This window comes from Canis lupus, chromosome 1 (assembly GCF_048164855.1).
Source record: "Canis lupus baileyi chromosome 1, mCanLup2.hap1, whole genome shotgun sequence".
Taxonomy (NCBI): domain Eukaryota; kingdom Metazoa; phylum Chordata; class Mammalia; order Carnivora; family Canidae; genus Canis; species Canis lupus.
In genome coordinates, this window is record NC_132838.1 from 114531734 (window position 1) to 114550329 (window position 18596).

At 56.0% G+C, this 18596-nt stretch overlaps 1 protein-coding gene across 3 annotated transcripts in view; it reads right to left on the reverse strand.

The window, feature by feature from the left end:
* PAK4 (p21 (RAC1) activated kinase 4) overlaps window positions 1-17933 on the reverse strand; it is a 43101-nt gene extending 25168 nt beyond the window's left edge. Inside the window, exon 1 of one of the 3 annotated variants that reach the window (XM_072778447.1) lies at window positions 17743-17933. The gene's annotated coding sequence lies outside the window, so the exon portion shown is untranslated. Of the gene's footprint in view, window positions 1-10437; window positions 10461-17742 lie in introns of those variants that run through there. The other 2 variants (XM_072778472.1, XM_072778463.1) reach the window with 2 other exon arrangements.
* Between the last annotated feature and the right edge of the window lie 663 nt (window positions 17934-18596).

The following is an 18596-nucleotide window of genomic DNA, read 5'->3' on the forward strand; positions in this document are numbered from 1 at the left end:
CTGGTGAATGGTTAAACTGTGGTACGTCCAAACCATGGAATACTACTCAGCAAGAAAAAGGAATGAGCTATTGATATGGGAAACGACCTGGATGACTCTCCAGAGAAGGAAGCTGAGTGAAAAAGAGCCAACCACAACATTACCTACGGTATGATTCCATTTACATAACATTCTTTCTGAAGTGTTCAACTTTTTTGCTTTTATATTTTATTTTTAAAAAGATTTTATTTATTTATTCATGAGATACACAGAGAGAGGGAGAGAGAGGCAGAGACACAGGCAGAGGGAGAAGCAGGCTCCATGTAGGGTGCCCAACGTGGGACTCGATCCTGGGTCTCCATGATCACGCCCTGGGCCAAAGGCAGGCACCAAACCACTGAGCCACCCAGGGATCCCCTGCTTTTAGATTTTAAATTCTCCTTGTTGTTACAGTTCTTTACATTATGGTTGTGAAAACTGTTCCATAATACATTACATTCTTGAAATGCAGGGTTATAAAAACAGGGAATGGATAGACGAGTGGTTGCTGGGAGTTGGGGACGTGCCAGGGAGGGGATATGGCTATAAAAAGGCATCAGGAAGGATCCTTGTGATGGAATGTTCTGTATCTTGACTGTATCAATGTCGCTATCCTAGTTGTGGTCTCCTACCAACCAGAGTTCTGCAAGATGTTACCGCTGGGGGAGCAGGGGCTTTCTCTGTTATTTCTTACAACTGCCAGTGAAGCTACAATTTTCTTGAAATACAAAGTTTAATTTAAAATATTAATAAATGATGAAAAATGCCAGACCCTTTCCCACCTTTGAGCCTCTGAACATGCTATTTGTTTTCCCTGAACACCCTTCCGCACACTAATTCTTGCTCTCTTTCAGCCCTGAGCTCAGCTGTCTCTTCTTTTCTTTTCTTTTCTTTTTTTTTTTTTTTTTTTTTTTTTTTCATTTTACTGTTGTCTCCTTTTCCAGGAAAGCTTTCCTGATTTCCTAGGCCCAGTCTTCTGGGCTTCCTCCACCACAGCCGTGACACTGGTCTGTGCTCCCCCTCAAGGTCGCTCTGGACTGTCACCGATTGGTACTGTGTCTATCTCCATCACTAGACCACAAGTTCCATGAGGGAACACCATGGGCTGACCAGTCACCAGTCCTTCCTGGGCCTCAGCCAGCACAGAGAAGAGGAACACAGTGAGCACCTACAAAATGAATGAGTGAATGGCAACAGTGACAGTAATACCGACAGCTAGAGCTCATTACTTGGTTTCTCCGGGCCACTCTCTTTTTGAGCGCTTTACGTGGATGAAATAACCAATACAATCCCATTTTACACACAAGGAAACGGAGGCTGACAGAGGCCCAAGGTCCCCCAGCTAGTAGGTGACAGAGCCTGGGGAGCAGACCCAGGCCTCCGCATCCACAGCCTTTGCTAGTACCATTCACCCCAGAGGACTCTCTGGAAAAGGCTGGATGAGCCTGGCTAACAGGGGAAGCAAAGGGGTACAGGGGGCAACCAGAGAAGTCATCATCTGGCCCCTGGCCCCCAATCCATTCCCATGTGCAGGGACAAGCAGACCCAGGATGATCCCAGAGGCCCCCTTATCCCTTAAGTGCTCAGGGAAGACCCCGTACATGTCAAGGGCCCATAACTGAACCCCAGTTGGTGCCCGGGGAAGCCAGTAGTACCCTCCATGGACAGAAGATGCCCACTGTCACTGGAGGCAGTGGTCTCAAGCTCCCAGAGTGCCCTCCTGACGCTTCCATCTGGCTACTGGCTGGGGGTATCTCTGACCCCCGCCGGGGAACCTTCCTATGGGCACAGGACTGAGTTTATCCACCTGGAGAAACCCCAGGAGCAAAATGTGGAGAGCAAGGAGCAGCCAAGCGCTGGCGGTCTGGTACCATTGTACCCAGTTTCAAAAGTTGCAGAGCAACGTGGGAGACATGGAAGGGACCACAGGGAGGCGTGCACACCTGCAGATGGGCACCGAGAGTGTCTTCTCTCTCTGCTGGGCAGAGTGCCTTCGGGGGGGGTGCATCAGGTGACTAGGTGACTCTGTCCCCTTGGGGGCAGCGGGTATCTCCACCGATTCACAAAAATAGAGGCAACAATGAAAAGGAAGACAAGGGAGGTTGAATTTCTTTGACAAAGCTGGAAGAGCACGTAGAGCAGGGGGCTTTTGGGGTGCTGGTGATGCCAGTCTTCTTGATCTGGGAGGTGACTGGAGGGCATATGCTTTTGATTACAATTATTCATTACACTGTACGGAGTTACGCACTGCTCCACTTGGTCCTATTCCACACTCCCATGCGGTGAACAGCAGGGGCAGCAGCTCTGGCAGCTGGGAGCTTCGTCTCTACGCACACGGACCTTTCCTCTCTCTCTCTCAATCTCTCTCAAGCCCTATTTCTACACAGACACAAACATGCGCACATGCACACCCTAAAGTTGTAAACTGCTACCGTAATCAGAACAGAGGTCCTCCTTGGCCCCGTGCAGCTCTTGGCCTGTTTCCTGCAAGGGAAACAGAGGCCTGCGAGCAGCCAGTCCTGGAGCCCCCAGAGGCGGCCACAACACCGGGTCTCTCCACATCCCGGGCACCCTCGTGTCCTGCGGGGATCCCACTCTTCAGTGAGCCTTTCTGGCCTTGGGAACACACCCATCTGCAGTGTCCCTGCCCTGACCTGCCCTGGGGCACCAGCAGCCAGTCCTACAGAGTGAAAGGAGTACTTAAGATTGAAGGTTTAAAGTGTCCCCATGGCAGGGGCAGCTCCTGGCTGGCTCATCTGTGCCGGCTGCTGGACACACGAGACGGCGGCAAGGCCAGCACGAAGTGGCACATTCGGGCACCCTGCTAGTGCAAAACAAGGCAGTGAGCGGGGTGCTGTCAACACGCCCACGTCTCAGAGGAGGAAAGTAAGGCTCAGAGAAGGGAGGTGCTGGCCCCAGGTCACACAGTGTGCGTCAGAGCCAGGAGTCCAAGGTAGATCTGACCCAGTCCCAAGTCCACGCACTTAACCATGTTCAGTCTCTCATTCGTTCATGCGCCCAATACCTGCATCATGCACGCAGTGTGTGCCCAGCACAGTTTTAGGTACTGGGGACACAGCAGTAAATAAATGTCCCCTCCTTCCCAGAGCTGACATTCCAGGGGGGCAGAGAAGACAATGAGAGGGAGAGGGCAAGGAGCGCATTCGGGAAGGTCTGCTGGGAGGTGTGTGTGTGTGTGTGTGTGGCATCGGAGCTAGAACACAGGGCAGTGAGGTGGCCACATGGCAACCCAGGGAAGAGCATTCAGAGCAGAGGGAATGGCCACCACAGACGCCCAAGGACTGAAGCCAGCCTGACACATGCCACAGTGTGCAAGGAGGCCAGCGTGGCCGGGAGGGCGGGAGGGAAAAGTGGTGGAGCTGAGGGCCAAGAGGCCCACGCTAAATGCAGAGGGATAGCGGCCCGCAGAGCATGTGCCAGGCGTCACGCCCTTTTCTGAACGGTCTCCGTCTGCCTGAGTCCTGACCACAGCCCCCGGGGGGAGGTGTATCCCCATCGTGTTCCAGAGGAGGAGCGGGTGGAGGACGGGAAAGCTCCCCGGGGTGGGCCCGCTGGCCAAGGGCCGAGCCAGGGCAGGAGGGCGGCTCTGTGCCTAAAGATAACCACGGGGCCAGCCGAGGGTGACAGAGTCAAGGGTGGGGATGGAGGCCAGGGATGACCCTCGGCTGGGGGCCTAGGATCCAAGCAAAGCAGAAGCCCAAAGCCAAACATTCTGACGACAGGCAGTTGGTGGGAGCCGGAAGCTAATGCACGGCTCCTAAGAAAAGAGAAATTTTTTATTTCATCTACTCACTTTTTTTAATTTAATGGAATTTATTTTATCTTGATGTACATTTTATTTATCTTTTTTTAGTAATCTCCACACCCGACATGGGGCTTGAACTCACAACCCCAAGATCCAGAGTCAGCATGCTCCAGCGACTGAGCCAGCCAGGAGCCCCCTAAATTTATTTTAAAAGTGACCCAGAAAAAAGAAAAGTGACCCAGACACTAATGTTGATCTGATGTTTATATGTATAGCACCAGCTGTGAAAGAAACAGAACCTGAATATAATCAAGCCCCCAGACCTAAGTCCCAATTGACATGAAACAAAGGGGACAGAGGAACATGTCAAATGACACCAGGATTCGGCTGGATCCAGACTGGAAAAATTCTCGGGGACAAAGGACTAAGGTCTTTGGCAGATACACAACGCAAATAGCAAGCACACAAAAGCGCCGATGCGAGAAATCCTACAAACTACAGAAGGCTCAAGGGACCTGTCAACCACAAGCAAAGCACAGACCTTGTCTAGATTCCAAATCAAACAAATTGAAAAAGGATGATAAGACAATTGGGGAAATGTGAAGATCTTAAGGAATCACCAGCTCTTTTTTTTCTGTGACAACAGTATTGTGGGGTTTGTTTTTTAAGGCTCTTTAATCTCTTACAGGAGAAAAATCTGAAAAATGTATGGTTAAAGCATATGATATATGGGAATTGCTTTGAAAAAATCAGGGAGGTGGGGCCTGGGTTATAGATGAAAAAGCCTGGCCTTCACTGGTAATTGTGGGACACCGGGGACAGTGACGGGAATAGGGACAGGGACGTGGGGAAGGCAAGAGGCCATTCTTCCAAGCATGAGTGAACACTTCCATTATATGAAGGTTTTAAACATTTTGCAAAAGAAAATGTGACCTAATGATAACAGCAAAGAATTATGGATAGCTCACCAGGTGAATCTTTGTTACTAAATCCAAACACATGTCCTGCCTCTAATAACCGTTAACAGTGACCACAGCCAAAGGGGCCATAATGACATAAGGATGGCAGCGCTGTGCTGAGCGTCACACACGCCACTGACTCACTCGCTCCTCCCAGCTCCCCAGGGAGGCAGCAGGAATCTGTCTCCTCCTGCTCCAGATGTGGGAACCAACGCCGAGAGATCTGGGGCTCCGGGCCGGCCCGAGGTGACAAAGGAAGAAAGCCATAGCCGGAGGGCCCAATGGGGAGCCCTTGCCCCGAGTGGGTGCGGGAGAGGTGGCTGGTGAGCCCCGGGGAGTGGGGACACACAGGAGCCCTGGACTCATTCCCCCTCATTCCCATTGAAAAGTAAACGCTCCTGTGCTGTAATATTCACATCTTCGCATGAGCCTTTGCTGAAATCAAACCTTTGGTCACTCCACAGGAGCCTGAAAATGGTAACCGGCCACAGATGACGCCAGCAGACTTCTGGGCCCACGGGAGGATCCTGGGCCACAGGATCTGTCACGTCAGGGTCCGCCTACCTGGACAGTCCCTCCTCAAGGTTGCAAAGCTGGTCCCAGTACCCGTGAGTGTCAGGGGGACACGTGCCCCCCACCCCCACTCCAGGTGCCCACAGAAGTGAGGGAGGCTGGCAAGGTGACCTCGGCCTCCTTCCCATCCTGCCCTGGGCCTGTGGGAAACCATTTCCCTCTATGGCTTTGGCAGGGTCCTGGCTAACGGGGGAAGCCAGGGAAGCTTTGACCCAGGAGAAGGGAAGCAGAAATTGCGGGCAGGGAAAGGGAGAGACACAAAAGGCAGAGACATGGAGAGAAAGAGGATTGGAGGGAGACAGAGAAGACCGCCCACCAGGAACCTGGAGGACCCAGGCCCAGAAGACAGGACTGCGCAGAGGCTGCACCTCCCGCAAGGAAGCCCCTGGGCCTCGGCTGCCTCGGCCAAAATGTGGGAAAACTCCTATTTTCTGACAACTTACTTGTGGGGGTGACGTGGCTCAATCATGCCATGTCAGAGGCCTAGAAAAGTGCCCCAAACGTTGCAAAAGTGAACACATTTGCTATCACTTCTGGAGGCCAGTGGCTCTCATCCTAGCAAGTCACACAGGCAACTTAAAAACAACACCCCCTCCCCCAATTGATGCTCAGGCCCCACAGCCAGAGACTGGGATTCAAATGGTCTAGGCTTGGGCCCCTGTGTGGTTGCCCCCTCCACCATACAGGGGAGCGGCAGGGGCAGCGCCCAAGAGGCCCCCTGCCCCCTGCCTGCCCGCCCTCCCCCACCTTGGGCCACGGGGAGTCTGGGGCCTGCTGAGGAATGCAAGGAATGAAGTCAGGCCTGGCACAGCCATCTCCACGTCCCCTCCCCTTCCACAAACTCCCAGGAGCCCATATCATGTGTCTGGTCCAGGCAAAAGCCTCCCTGGGGAGGCAGTAGCTAGCTCTAGGTCCTCCGCCCTGCATCCCTATTCCCAGCCTTCTCCTCCTGGGTCCCCTCCAGCTCACGTGCTGGACCACAAGGCCCGGGCCAGGGGTCCCCTTCATGAAGCACTTATCAGTGGTGGGGTGAGTGGCCCTGACAGCCAACAAGGAGCCCACAGAGCTTATCACCTGCTCTGGTGGGCGGGTGTGTGTGTGTGTGTGTGTGTGTGTGTGTGTGTGACCTGAGACCGCTTCCCAGAGGAGGTGACCTTTAGGTCAAGGCACAAAGAATACATGGCAGGAGAGCACTTACCAGAGGTCAGCAAGGCTAAAGTGCAAGCAGAAGGGGGCAGGGCCTGGTCCACCAGGGGAGGGTTCAGGTTTGGGCCCTCTCCCCAGCCAGTGGGGGACATGGAAGGAATTTAAGCAGAGAAGGGCCCCCCTGCACTGACCTCAGCCACACCTGCTGCCTCACTGCAGAGTGCCCGGGGATCCCCAGGTCCTGCCACCCCCGCGGGGTAGGGTTGGGCCCTAGCTCCTTCCTGCCATGCTGTGAGGAGACCCCACCAGAGTTGCTTCCCGCAGCCCTGAGCCTGTTCCCCGATAATTAAACCGTAAGCTGATTAGTCAAGGAAAACCTTTAATTAGCCCTTGAAATCATTCAGGGAAATTACAACCTCCTCTCCGGGCACCCTGCCCACCCTCTGCCAGGGACCAGGAGTGATGCCAGGAAGGAAGCAGGGTTAGGGGTGGTGTGTGTGAGGTGGGCTCCTGCCCCTAAAGTGAGCCTCACCCGGCAAAGACCAAACGTAGGGTGCAAGATGCCTCTCAGGGGAAGAAGCCCAGACTCCCCAGGCCACACCACAAAGTGCCTCAGCATAGATCTAACAAGGAGTGGGCAAGGACTGTGCTGGAAAAGTGTGGCGCTCTCCTGAGAGACCTTAGAGAAAACAAATAAATGGAGAGACAGACCACGTTCATGCACTGGGAGACCCAATGTCAGGTCTGTGTGTGTGACGAGATGCTTGTCTAATATTTAAGTAGAATTCAGAAAGCCTAGGATGGCCAAGACTCTCTTGAGAAGAACAAGTAGGAGTGCTTGCTCTGCCTGTGATCAAAACTTCTGATCAACTAGAGAGATACGGCCAGGGTGGCAGTGATGCAGGAATAGGCCAAAAGGTCACGAGAAAAGGACAGGGCATCCAGCAACACACCCACTTATACAGACACATGACTTAGGGTAACGGTGGCCGTGGGGAAAAGTCAGTCTGTTCCTAATAAACGATACTTGGGTGATTGGGGATCCAGGTGAAAAATAGGAAACTGGATGCCTACCTCACACCACACACACACACACACACACACACACACACACACACAATATTCCAAAGCAAAGAAAGGTGAGAAGCAGAACTATAAAGTGATGCATTTGACCAGATTAAAATTAAGCGCTTCTGTTCACCAGAAGACACCACAATGGAAGTGCAAAGATGAGCAGCAGGCGGGGAGCGTTATGGCACCTTAGAAACAAAGGCTCTCATCCAGAACCTAGGATTTAACTCAAAGAAGTAACAAATAAGACTGCAGACAGCCCAACGGGAAGTAGGCAAGTGACTTAAATGAGCTCTTCCCAAGGGAGGAGCCCCGGCTGTTCCAGGAACAGGTGAAAAGCCGCTCTGGGGAGATGCAAATCCGCACCCAGAGGAGATACCACCAGACCTGGTATCTCAGCACCAGCTTGCAGGATGGGCTGGCATCACCCCGGTGCCACCCTTACCCTCTCCACCTGTGACATGGGATCCCAGGAAGGCCTGGGCACACGCAGGGAGCACTACCCTTGGGGCACTGGGCAAACCTTCAATTAGTTTCCCCTACGAGTCAGCCTAAGGAATAAGCACTCCCCAGATCCAAGGTCATTTCAGGCCTTCCCGTGCCTCCGAGCGGGGATGCCCCAGAAGGCTGAGTCGAAGAGACAGACGCCAAATGGGTAGCAACTGGATCTGTTTATCCACCAACCACTGTGTCCCTGGGGAATCAAAAAAGGGCCAGGCGCTCGAGAGCATATGTAGGAGGAAAAGGCCAACGACCACATTCATATTTATACACCAGGCACTGGCCTAAGTATGTTAGGAGCCGAACTTCAGAGATGCCCTAGAACACGCGAGTGGCCTCGATTCTAGGGAAGAACAACGGAGAGGTGGAGAGGCCCGAGTGGCTGTCTGCACTCAAATCCAGACCGGAGGCAGAGCCGGCAGTGATGTTAGCTGCCCTTCAGCTCCTCAGAGACCCCTGCCCTCTGCCCTGCCGTCCCCTCCCTCAGTCGATTCCTGCTCACCCTTCCAGTGGCATTCGCTCCGCACTCAGGGTAGATCCTCCGCCACGCTCTGCTCTCGGGCAGCACCACTTACAGCTTATCACAGCTCGTTCACTCCTTCCCCCTCCACCAGCAATTATTGAGCAACCATGGCACACACATCACGTATCAGCTGAGGTTACAGCAAGGGACACAGGAAGGGTCGCCTGCCACGACCCCCCTCCCAACCCAGGAAGCCAAGTTATGAGGGGCAAGGAGGACAAAAAGCAAAAGATGCACAAATTGTAATGTAATGTAAGCAGCGATGATGAGTGCTACAAAGAGAATCAAGCCCGGGAAGGCAGGAGGAGAGAGTGACAGGTTGCAGACAGGCAGCATGAACCAAAGGCCCTGAGGCAGGACCCAGCCTGGAATGTTCCAGGAGCAGCGTGGCAGGAGAGGAGGGGAAGCTGGCAGGAAAACGGGGCCAGGATCTCATGACTGACCTCTCCCCACCCCCCACAGGGAGATGAAGCCACAGGAGGGTCCCCAGCAGGGCAGGGACGTGATCCGACCCTGACCCTGACCCCCTCTGGCTTCATGTGAGGACAGACGGTGGGAGCAATGGGGAAAGGGGGGGGGGACGGGGGTGGCTCAAGCGGCGGCTGCCACAGAGGAAAAGTGAAAGGTGCCAGGTTCTGCTCTGCAGGTAGACGAAGTGGCGTTCCTGCCATCGTGGATGTGAAGGAAAAGGATGAGCGGAGTCAGGATACCACCGGACTCCTGGCCCAGTCGAGAAGATGGATGGGGTGCCCACTAATGAGGCAGGGTCACAGTGTGTGTGTGTGTGTGTGTGTGTGTGTGTGTGTGTGTGTGTGGCAGGGAGAGATGGGGGCCTGGGAGTCCAGCTTATTTCACCTGCCTGCATGTGGATCTGGGACCAAGGTCTGTCTCCTGCATGGCGGAGCTCACTGAGGGCCCCTGCTGTGCTCACCTCTGGTTCCCGTGGCCCCAGCAGAGCACTTATTAGGGAATAAGCACTGGCTCCTACTGGTAGGACAGGAAAGAGCGGGCATGGACAGGAACATGGGAATGAAGAAATAACACGACGGACAAGCGCAGGTTACTTCTGCGGTGGGACAGTATATAAAACGTTCCAAGGTCAATGAAGAAGTCTGACACACCCTACGTGTGGTGCGCACTGGTGCGCAACCCTACCCTCCGACCCAAGCCAGGCGCCCTGACTAGCCTCCCTGGAGAGCTGCGTGCACGCATGGCCCAGGCGGCGTGTTCAAGGACATTCACCCCTGCAGGCCCGGAGGCAGAGAGCTCGGCTCTGGTGTGTCCTCACAATAGAATAGCGCACAGCAGCCAGGGTGGACGCTACTGACACGCTCGACCGCGTGGCCAGACCCCACAGACTCAGGATAAAGAAGGCAGCCGCAAACAAGACGGGCCGGGAGGATTCCATTTCTGTGACGTTCAAAAGCGGGCAAGGTGGCATTCTGTAAATTCAGGGATGCATGGCTGGCAGGGACTCTGCAAAAGCAGGGACACGGGGACCCCCAAGGTCAGGGGAGTGATCACTCCTGGGGTCGTGACCAAGAGGGCGACAGCGGGTTCCTAGCATGCAGCGCTGGGTCTCCCCCTGGGTGTGGCGAGGTGTTTGTTCATCTCATAATCACATTAAGCTGACATCTGCACTTGTTAGGCACATTTCCGGAGGCACATTATGCTTCGCGATTATTAAAGCTTTAAAAGTAGTAGAATCATAAACGTACCTAACTAGGTATACACAACACGGCATCTCAGAGCCCAATAATCGGGGCCAGGCTGCCGTGGAAGGTCTGGGAGAAGGGAGGACCGGGCTGCCGAGGCCCCTGTGGGCAGCAGAGGAGGGGTCCCCTGGGAGAGAGGAGGCGCACTGCCTGGGGGGTCCTCACCTGAGGGAGGTACGCTGAAGAGCCGCCTTCGGGCCATGTCCTACTTTCTCCCCATTGCTCACCCTGACCGTGGAGGGGAGGGGGTGGGAGAGCAGGAGGGGAGCGGGAGGAGGGTGGGAAGAGGCTCACGATAGCAATAGCAGGCACTTGGCTTCGCTTCCCTTCCCTTCCCTTCCCCTGGTGTGGGAGTGGCTGAAACCAGCCCGGGGAAGCCAGCCCGCACCCACCAAGCAGCACAATGCAGCTTTATCAGGAGTTTCCAGGGCTGGGCCTGGCACCTAGGGGTGGAAGCGGGGAGGGCCTGGGAGGGAACGAGCTATCTGGGGACCCTGCCCGGGGCCCCCACCTGTCTGGGTGCTCCCCTCCAAAGCTCTGCTGCAGCCAGCCAGGAAGGAAGACCCAATGGGGGGGGGGGGGGGGAGAAAGGCCTCTAATCCCTCAGGCTTAGCTCTGGGGGTGGCAGAGGGAGTGCAGAGGGAGTGCGGCAGAGGGAGTTAGGAGCCCACTGGGCAGTGACCCCAGGCAAGCCTCCCAGGTTCTCAATCTCCTCCCCTGTGAAAGGGGAATAATAGCAACGCCTACATGTTGGGGTGCTGGGAAGGTCCAATGAGTTAGCTCACCGGAAGGGCTCGGGATGAGGCCTGTTAACAGTAATGATACAGAGGAAGGCTCGGACTGTTACCACTAGCAGCTAACAGCCTTTGAGCACTCACTATGCATTTTGCCTGATGATTATGCATTTACAGGCTCAAAACCCCCCTTTGAAGACGTACCATTATCCTCTCCATTTTGTAGACTGGGACACCAGAGGACAGAGCAGTTAAGTGACTCGTCGGGGATCACGCAGCTAGTAGCAGGACAGCTGGCTCCAAAGCCCGTGCCCTCCGCCTCCACTGTTACCACACAAGTTAAGAACTTCAGGCCGGAGCCATGTAGGCCTGGGTTCCAGTCCTGGATCTGCCACTGCTCTGCTGAGGGGTTGCCAGCCTGTGCCTCAGTTTCCCCTTCTCAGGGAAAGTAAAAATACCACGTAGAGACAACAGCTCCCAGGAAAGGAAGCCCAGATGGCTTTCAACAAACACAAAGAGGCTCCGCTTCGCTCACATTAAGATCCGAACCACCTCGAGGGCCATCTGGCACCTTACCTGACTGGCAAAGGTCAAAGCATCCGCTAAGGCCCCAAGCAGGTGGCCAGCCGGTGCCGGCAGACGCTGGGGCTGGGCTGTAGGCGGGCGCACGCTCTCGGGCGGGCGTGCACATCTCAGGCCCCCGAGCCCTCCCCCAGAGACGCACCCGGGGCTGTGCCGGCTCGGGTGTGCAGCCCTGCTCGGGGAGGGCCAGGCCGGCCACCGGAGCCGTCGGCGGGAACACGCGCGCGTCAGGGAGGCTACGCAGTCACGGACAGCACCAGGAGACGCTCCAGGCCCTCGTGCACGCCTGTGGAGCGAAAAGGGCCGGGGTGAGGGCAGAACGCAAACCTGGGAAGTCGGCTCCATCTGGGTAGAGACAAAGGGGGCAGAGCACGTGCAGGGACAAATATCTTGAGACAGAGGAGCCGCCACCAACAATGGCTCTCTGGGAAGGGGACTGGCCGCCAGGCTGGGACCGGGATTTCCCTGCCACTGGATACCCGTCTGTGCCGGGCGCGCTTTCTCCACTATTATTGAGGGGACCGGGCAATGCGTGTGCACGGCACAACAACGCGCCTTCTCCAAACGCGAGCGCTGGGGAAGAGAACTGCGGCTAATAACGTGTCCCGGCCGGGCGCTGGGCAGAGCCAGGGCCGGCGGGCCGCGCCGGGAGCGCCGATCACCAGGGGCTGGGAGCAGCCGGCGGGACAGGGCGCAGGGAAACGGAAATTGTTAAAATTGTTGAATTATTAAATTGTTACCACAAGCTTACTGTGTGCCAGGAGACTTGGGAAGCTCTTTACGGTATGATCCACAATCCTCCCAACGGCCCACTTAACAGGTGAGGGATGGGAGGCCCACGGAGGCTCCGGCTCTGTCCCAGAGGCCCCAGCTAGGGGGTCAGGGACATGTGTGAACCGGACCATGTGGCCTCTGGCCCCCGGGGGTTGGCGGCAGCACCTGGGGAAAGGCAGGGCAGGGCCCGAGGGCCCCAGGAGACAGGCTGCAGTGAGTGGTGGCTTCGGTTGCATCTGCCGTAGCCGGCTCCCCTGGGACCTGGGAAAGCTCCTGGCCCTCCTTGCTCCCCCACCCCCGACACCTTCCTGTGGGCCCAGGCACCTGGCAGAAAACAAGCCCCAGCCCCGGAAGGGTGGCGGGGGCGGGAAGGGTCCCATTTCCCTGGCCGTGACTTGGAAGGAGGCTGCTTCCTGCTGGCAGCATCTGTGGCCGCCTGGCTCGGGTGATGGGATAAACAGCTGCTGGGGACACCCCGACCGGCGTCTGGCCAGGAAGTCTGGTTTACCGTGAGCCAGCAGGACAAGGAGGGGTGAGGCAGTGGATAAGAGTTGAGGAGGCCCCTGAGGGAGGTAGGGACCCAGGGCCCAGAAACAACCCGGGTTTGACAGACCTCCAAGGAGCTTCCATCCAAAGAGGAGCCTGGGTAAGAACCAAATGGACAGGAAGTGGCCTTGTCTCACCCAAACCACTTCCAAATCACTGGAGGGCAGCCACCACAAGCAGTGACTCTAGAGTCTGCAGACCTGGAGTTCAAGTCCTACCTCTGCCACCTGCCTGCTGGGTAACCTTCGGCATGCCATGTACCTCTGTGGGTCTCAGTTTTCTCATCTCTGAAGTGGGGATAGTAACAATCCTACCTTGTAGGCTGTTGTGGAGATCAAATGGGTGAATGTGGGTAAAGTAGAGGCGCCTGCGTGGTGCAGTCGGCTAGGCGTCCCACTCTCGATTTCGGCTCAGGTCAGGATATCAGGGTTGTGAGACTTGAGCCCTACATTGGGCTCTGCACTGGGCGTGGAGCTTGCTCAAGATTCTCTCTCCCTCTGCCCCTCACCCCTGTGCATGCCTGTGTGCATGCTCTTGCTCTCTCTTTCTCTCTCTCAAATAAAAATAAGAAAATCTTTAAAAATATATATGGGTAAAGTCCTCACAATCTTGGCAGCACACAGATCCCTCCTCCATCACTGCCCCCCTCATCCTATCCACCCTCATCTGCTGCTTGGACCATTACAGCAGCCTCCCCGTGGGTCTCCCTGCTGTTGCACCCCACGATCCGCTCCCCGCATGGCAACATGAGTAATCTTTATAAAATGGAAACTAGATGTTGTTTAAAGCCTCCCAGTGACTCCCCATTACACACAAAACGAAATCCACACTCCTTACCTCAGCCTGCCAGCCTCTGGTCTATCTGCCACGTCTTCTCCACCTTCCTGACCTCACTGCCTACTCTGCCACATGGGCCTCCTTAATGGTACTTGACCATCCCGAGCTCATTTGCACCTCAGGACCTTTGCACTTCCTGTACCCACTACCCACTCTATTCTTTCCACCTCCTTTCTTAGGCCTGGCTCATTCTTTCTCATCGGTCAGATGTCTCCATCCCCCGGTCTGGGTCAGGAGGCTCTTTTAGAGTCCTGCAGTCCCTGTGCCTCCTATATCCTAGCCTTGATGCTTCTGCTTGTGCTTCCCTATCCCAGGCCTGACACTCCAGGCTGTCATTGTCTGGGGATGGGTCTGTCTTCCTTTGTATACTAAAATCCATGCAGGTAGGGCTAGGGCTGTGTTGGCTGCCAGGGGGACCAGTGCTCACACCCAGAAAGAGTGTAACAAGGCTCTGCCCATCCCTTTCCACACTTTGCCTCCTTCCTCCCTCAAGTCAGTACAGCTTCCTTTCCCACTAGCAGCCCTGAGAGATGCCTCCCAAGGAGAGGCATTGAAGGGTCAAAGTTGTGGTCACTGTCCTGGAGGTCCTAAAGGGCAAAAGCCTGGATGTGGAGGCTTGGTTGGTGTCAGGCCCCAGCTAAGCCCACCACATGAACCATCTCCCCAGCTATTCTCAGTCAGCCCGGGGGGCCATAAACCCACCATCTCAGGGCCACAAACTTGCCACAAAGCAGGACGTGGAGTGAAGGGAACCCTTGAGCCCTGTTGGAAAGCGGACTGGTACAATTGGTTAGGAGAACGATTTGGAAGGTCCAGGATTTCCACTGTGAGCCACATGCCCAAGACAGACTCTGGCCACAAGTATACAAGGAAATGCATTCTAGACTGTTCAATGCAGCATTTGTCACTCTCCCAATGGGAAACCACCCAAGTGTCCCCCAAAAGTAACAAGTAACTCCTATGTGGCACAATCATGAAAAGAAACACTTGTAGCAGGAACAAGGAATCCTACAACTATACACATCCTCACGGAGAGAAATGCAAACTCTGATGTGGAGCAGAAAGGGCAGGCTGTTTACCGGGATGCCACTTACATCATCCGTGAAACTGGAGAACAGTGGTGGTCAACCCTGGCTGGCCATGAGGACCACATACTGATACCCGCCCCACCCCAGGCCAAGTGAATCCAAGTCGGAGTCTCCATGGCTGGCCTGGGCCATGACAGTTTTGAAAGCTCTCCAGGTGACTGCAGCGTGCAGCCAGGGTTGAGAGCTGTTGCTCTATCATCTGCGAACACATTCAAGGGTAGGAATGGTAGGAAGACCTGCAGAGAGACGCTAGACACCAAATCCAGTGCAGGGATAATACAGGCGGGGAGGCCGGGGAGGGAGGGGGATAATGCAGGCTGTGAGTTTGGTCCCAGGCCCGATGCTGGAGGCGTGGATGCTCTGTTATGTTGAAAGCTTTACTTTTCCCCTCCCCGATTTAAAATGTATCATGAGGAACAAAACCGGCAAATAAGAAATCACCTGCCTCAGGTCCCATGGCTGGTGACAGGGCAGGGACCTGAATTCGGGTCTCTGATGCCAAAACCCTAGCTGTCCTTATCTGTGCAGCCAAGCCTGGGATGCTGAGCAAGCTGGAACCACGAGGGCATGAGGTTGGGCCAGCCTCGCAGGACTGCCTGGCAGTGTGCCCACCCGGTGACCCTGCCAGAGCTGGAGGGGGTGCAGGGCAGCTGCCTGAGAGAGCCAGGAGGCAGGTGGGGTGGGGCCCTCCCTCATTTCTGAGGTCCTCCCCAGGTGGTGGCAGCAGCAGGACTAATGCCAACACGGCGCATAGCAGGTGCCAGGCCCGGGGCCATGCGCTTCACACTCTGTGCCCTTGTGGCCATCCTGTGACGTGGCCGTTATCATTCCCATTTTGCAGAGGAAGAAACTGAGGCCCAGAAAGTTAAGCAGGTTGCCCACGGCCACAAAGCCTGAGTGATGGAGCTGTGTGAGCAGCAGGCATCCCACTCTAGCAGCTGCTCCCTGAACCAGTCCTCGGTACTTACGCTCCAGATACAGGGCAGCTGCTCAGCAGCCCCTGCTCCACTGCCCCCCGACCCCTGGGGACCGGGCACCCTGGGGATCCAGATGTAGCCCCGTATCACTGGCTGGGGGTCTGGTTCCAGTCTGCTCCCACCAAGGGACACGGAGAGCCCTTGGAGGCCCAGGGTTCTGTGTCTTGCCCGCTGCTGCCGTCTCAGCACCCAGCACAGTGTCCGACATCCAACCACCAGCCACCAAGCATCCTCCGCTGGCCAGGCTGCTTCAGGCGGGGATTCAGGGAAGGAACAGCAAGGAGAAATTCCTGCTGCGTGGGCCCCACGTTCCTTGGGGAGGGAGGGAGGGGAGGCGGACAACACATGGTGCCCTGACAAACAAGGTAAGAACAGAGCAAAGCCCTGGGGAGAAAACAAGAGAGTGAGATAAAGGGCGTGTGAGGGACAGTGAGGGCCAGGTGGTGCTGGTAGGGCTGCACGTGGGTGACTGCGAGTGGGGGGCGGGCGGGGAAAGGATTCTGGGCAGAGGGAAGAGGAACGTCAAAGACCTGGAGGGTGGCATATACCTACAGAGTTGAAGAAAGCAAAGAGGCCAGTGGGGTTGGACCTTGACAAGGGACCCGGAGAGCAGAAGGAAATGGCGTGGGAGCCATCTGGGACCACCATGAGAGCTTGGGGTTTTAAGTACAGAGAACACTCGGCCTTGTACTGGGTTCCCTTCAGGGACATCCTCCCCAGCCAGAAGCCCATCAGACTCACTTGGACTCGGGGCCACCCACAAACACCTCCACCCGCGTAGGTCCATGAGAACTTTTCTTCCCAGATCACACCCTCCCAAGGAGCCCAGAGACAATCCATTCCAGTCCGGGGAGTGGCTCAGCCCTGCCCAGCCCCCTGCTTCCAGGACAGGAACGTCCTTTAACAATCTACAGTGTAACAACCCAGGGGCAGGAGCTCTGGAGTCCGTCAGACCCAGCTTGGAACCCGCCTCCTGTTACTCAGCAGAAGGTACCCGAGCCTCAGTTTTCCTGTCTGTAAAGTGGGTCTATCCAGGACCCACCTCACAAGTTCGCGGTATAACGAATCAAGAGCGGCGAGCACGGCGTTAGGCCTCATTAAATATTAGCCAAAGTTACGATTGCCCGAGAAGCAGTAGAGCCTGGTACGACTCGGCCCAGAACTCCGGTCTGAATCCCAGCCCCGCAACTTCTTCATTAGATGATCCTGGGCAGATCGCTTGGGCTCTTAATAACAGCGCCAACCCTATAAGGCTGCGGAGAGGGTTAAATACGTGTAAAGCGTCCAAGTGACCGGGCACATAGTAATTCACGAGTGCTTGCTCTTCTTTTCGTTATTTGTGGGCGCGGGCTCCCCTTTACCCGGCCAGGAAGCACCTTTGATGGCTCTGGGACATCCCTCCCGTCCTCCCCAGCAATGGATCCCACTGGGGTTTCAACTGTTGACCCTCAGGTCCATCATCTGTCACACTCTGACCTTTGCCCCTCTGGCCACGCCCCACATTTGAGCCCTTAAAAAGGTGGCCCCCCAACCTCAGTCTCGGCATCTGCTCCGCCGGCTGCTGCCGCAAACCCGCAACCCGCCGCCCCGGGGGCTGTGATCTCCGACTCTGGTAAGCGCGCCCTCCCTTCAAATGACTCGCTTTGACCCCCATTTTGTGACCCTCGCCCCGACCCCCTCCAAAGCTCCAAAGGGCCCCACTTCAAATTTCGAACTTCGAGGTCCCCTTCGCCACGCCCCCTTCGCCACTCTGACCTCTGACCTCTTGTACACCACCCTCCCCGGCGGCACTGACCCCCGACCTCTCCGACGCGACCCTTCCCTCTTCGAGTGAACTTTGACCCCCGCGGCCCCGCCCCCTACTTGCGTAAACGCTCTCCCACCGCCACGGCCCGGCCCACCCCAATCTCCAGGCCAGACCGCTGATCCTACCGGCTCGGCGCTGCAGTTGCTCGCGGCCTAGCAGCTCGACTCGGAATCCCGAACCCTCACACCGCCCTCAGCTCTCTTGCGCCGCCGCCACCGCGGCCACTGCCGCCGCCATGTTAAATCCCCAACGAACATCCGGGGCTTTCCCCCCTCGCCGCCCACCAGTCCCCATAGCAACGGGGCTGACCGGGCAGGGGGCAGGGCCCGTCCAGGGGCGGAGCTGGGCCGCCGGCAGAGCCCGCTCCAGCCTCTGATTGGTGCAGATTGTCCAATCGGAGCCCTTCGGGCAGAAAATGCCGAGCGGAGATTGGAAAATTTGGAAAGGGTGCGGGGAAGCTGGCTCCCCGCCCAATCAGGTTCTTAAAGGGGAAATGACCATCCGCGTGCGGCAGTCGCACCTTACACCAAAAAACCGAGTAAGCGGGTGGAAGGCAGTAATGGGTAACAATGGCCAGACACAGTTACTAAGCACTTGTGTTCCAGACACCCGGCCAAAAGCCCCTTGCATTGTCTCACTAAATGCTCACTAAATGCTCACCAAACCTCTGTTGTATTATTTTTTTTTAAAGACTTTATTTCTTCATAAGAGACACACACAGAGAGGGGGACACAGAGGCAGAGGGAGAAGCAGGCTCCCTGCAGGGAGCCGGAGGGGGAGGGTCTCGAGCCCAGGACCCAAGGATCACGACCTGAGCCAAGGCAGATGCTCAACCCCTGGGCCACCCAGGCGTCCCAACCCTGTCCTAGTATTAATACTCATCTTACAGGGACAGAAACAGGCTCACAAGGGTGAACTAGCTGCCTCAGGATTACAGGAAGTAGATAATGAGTTTTGAACGACAATCCGAGTCCAGGAA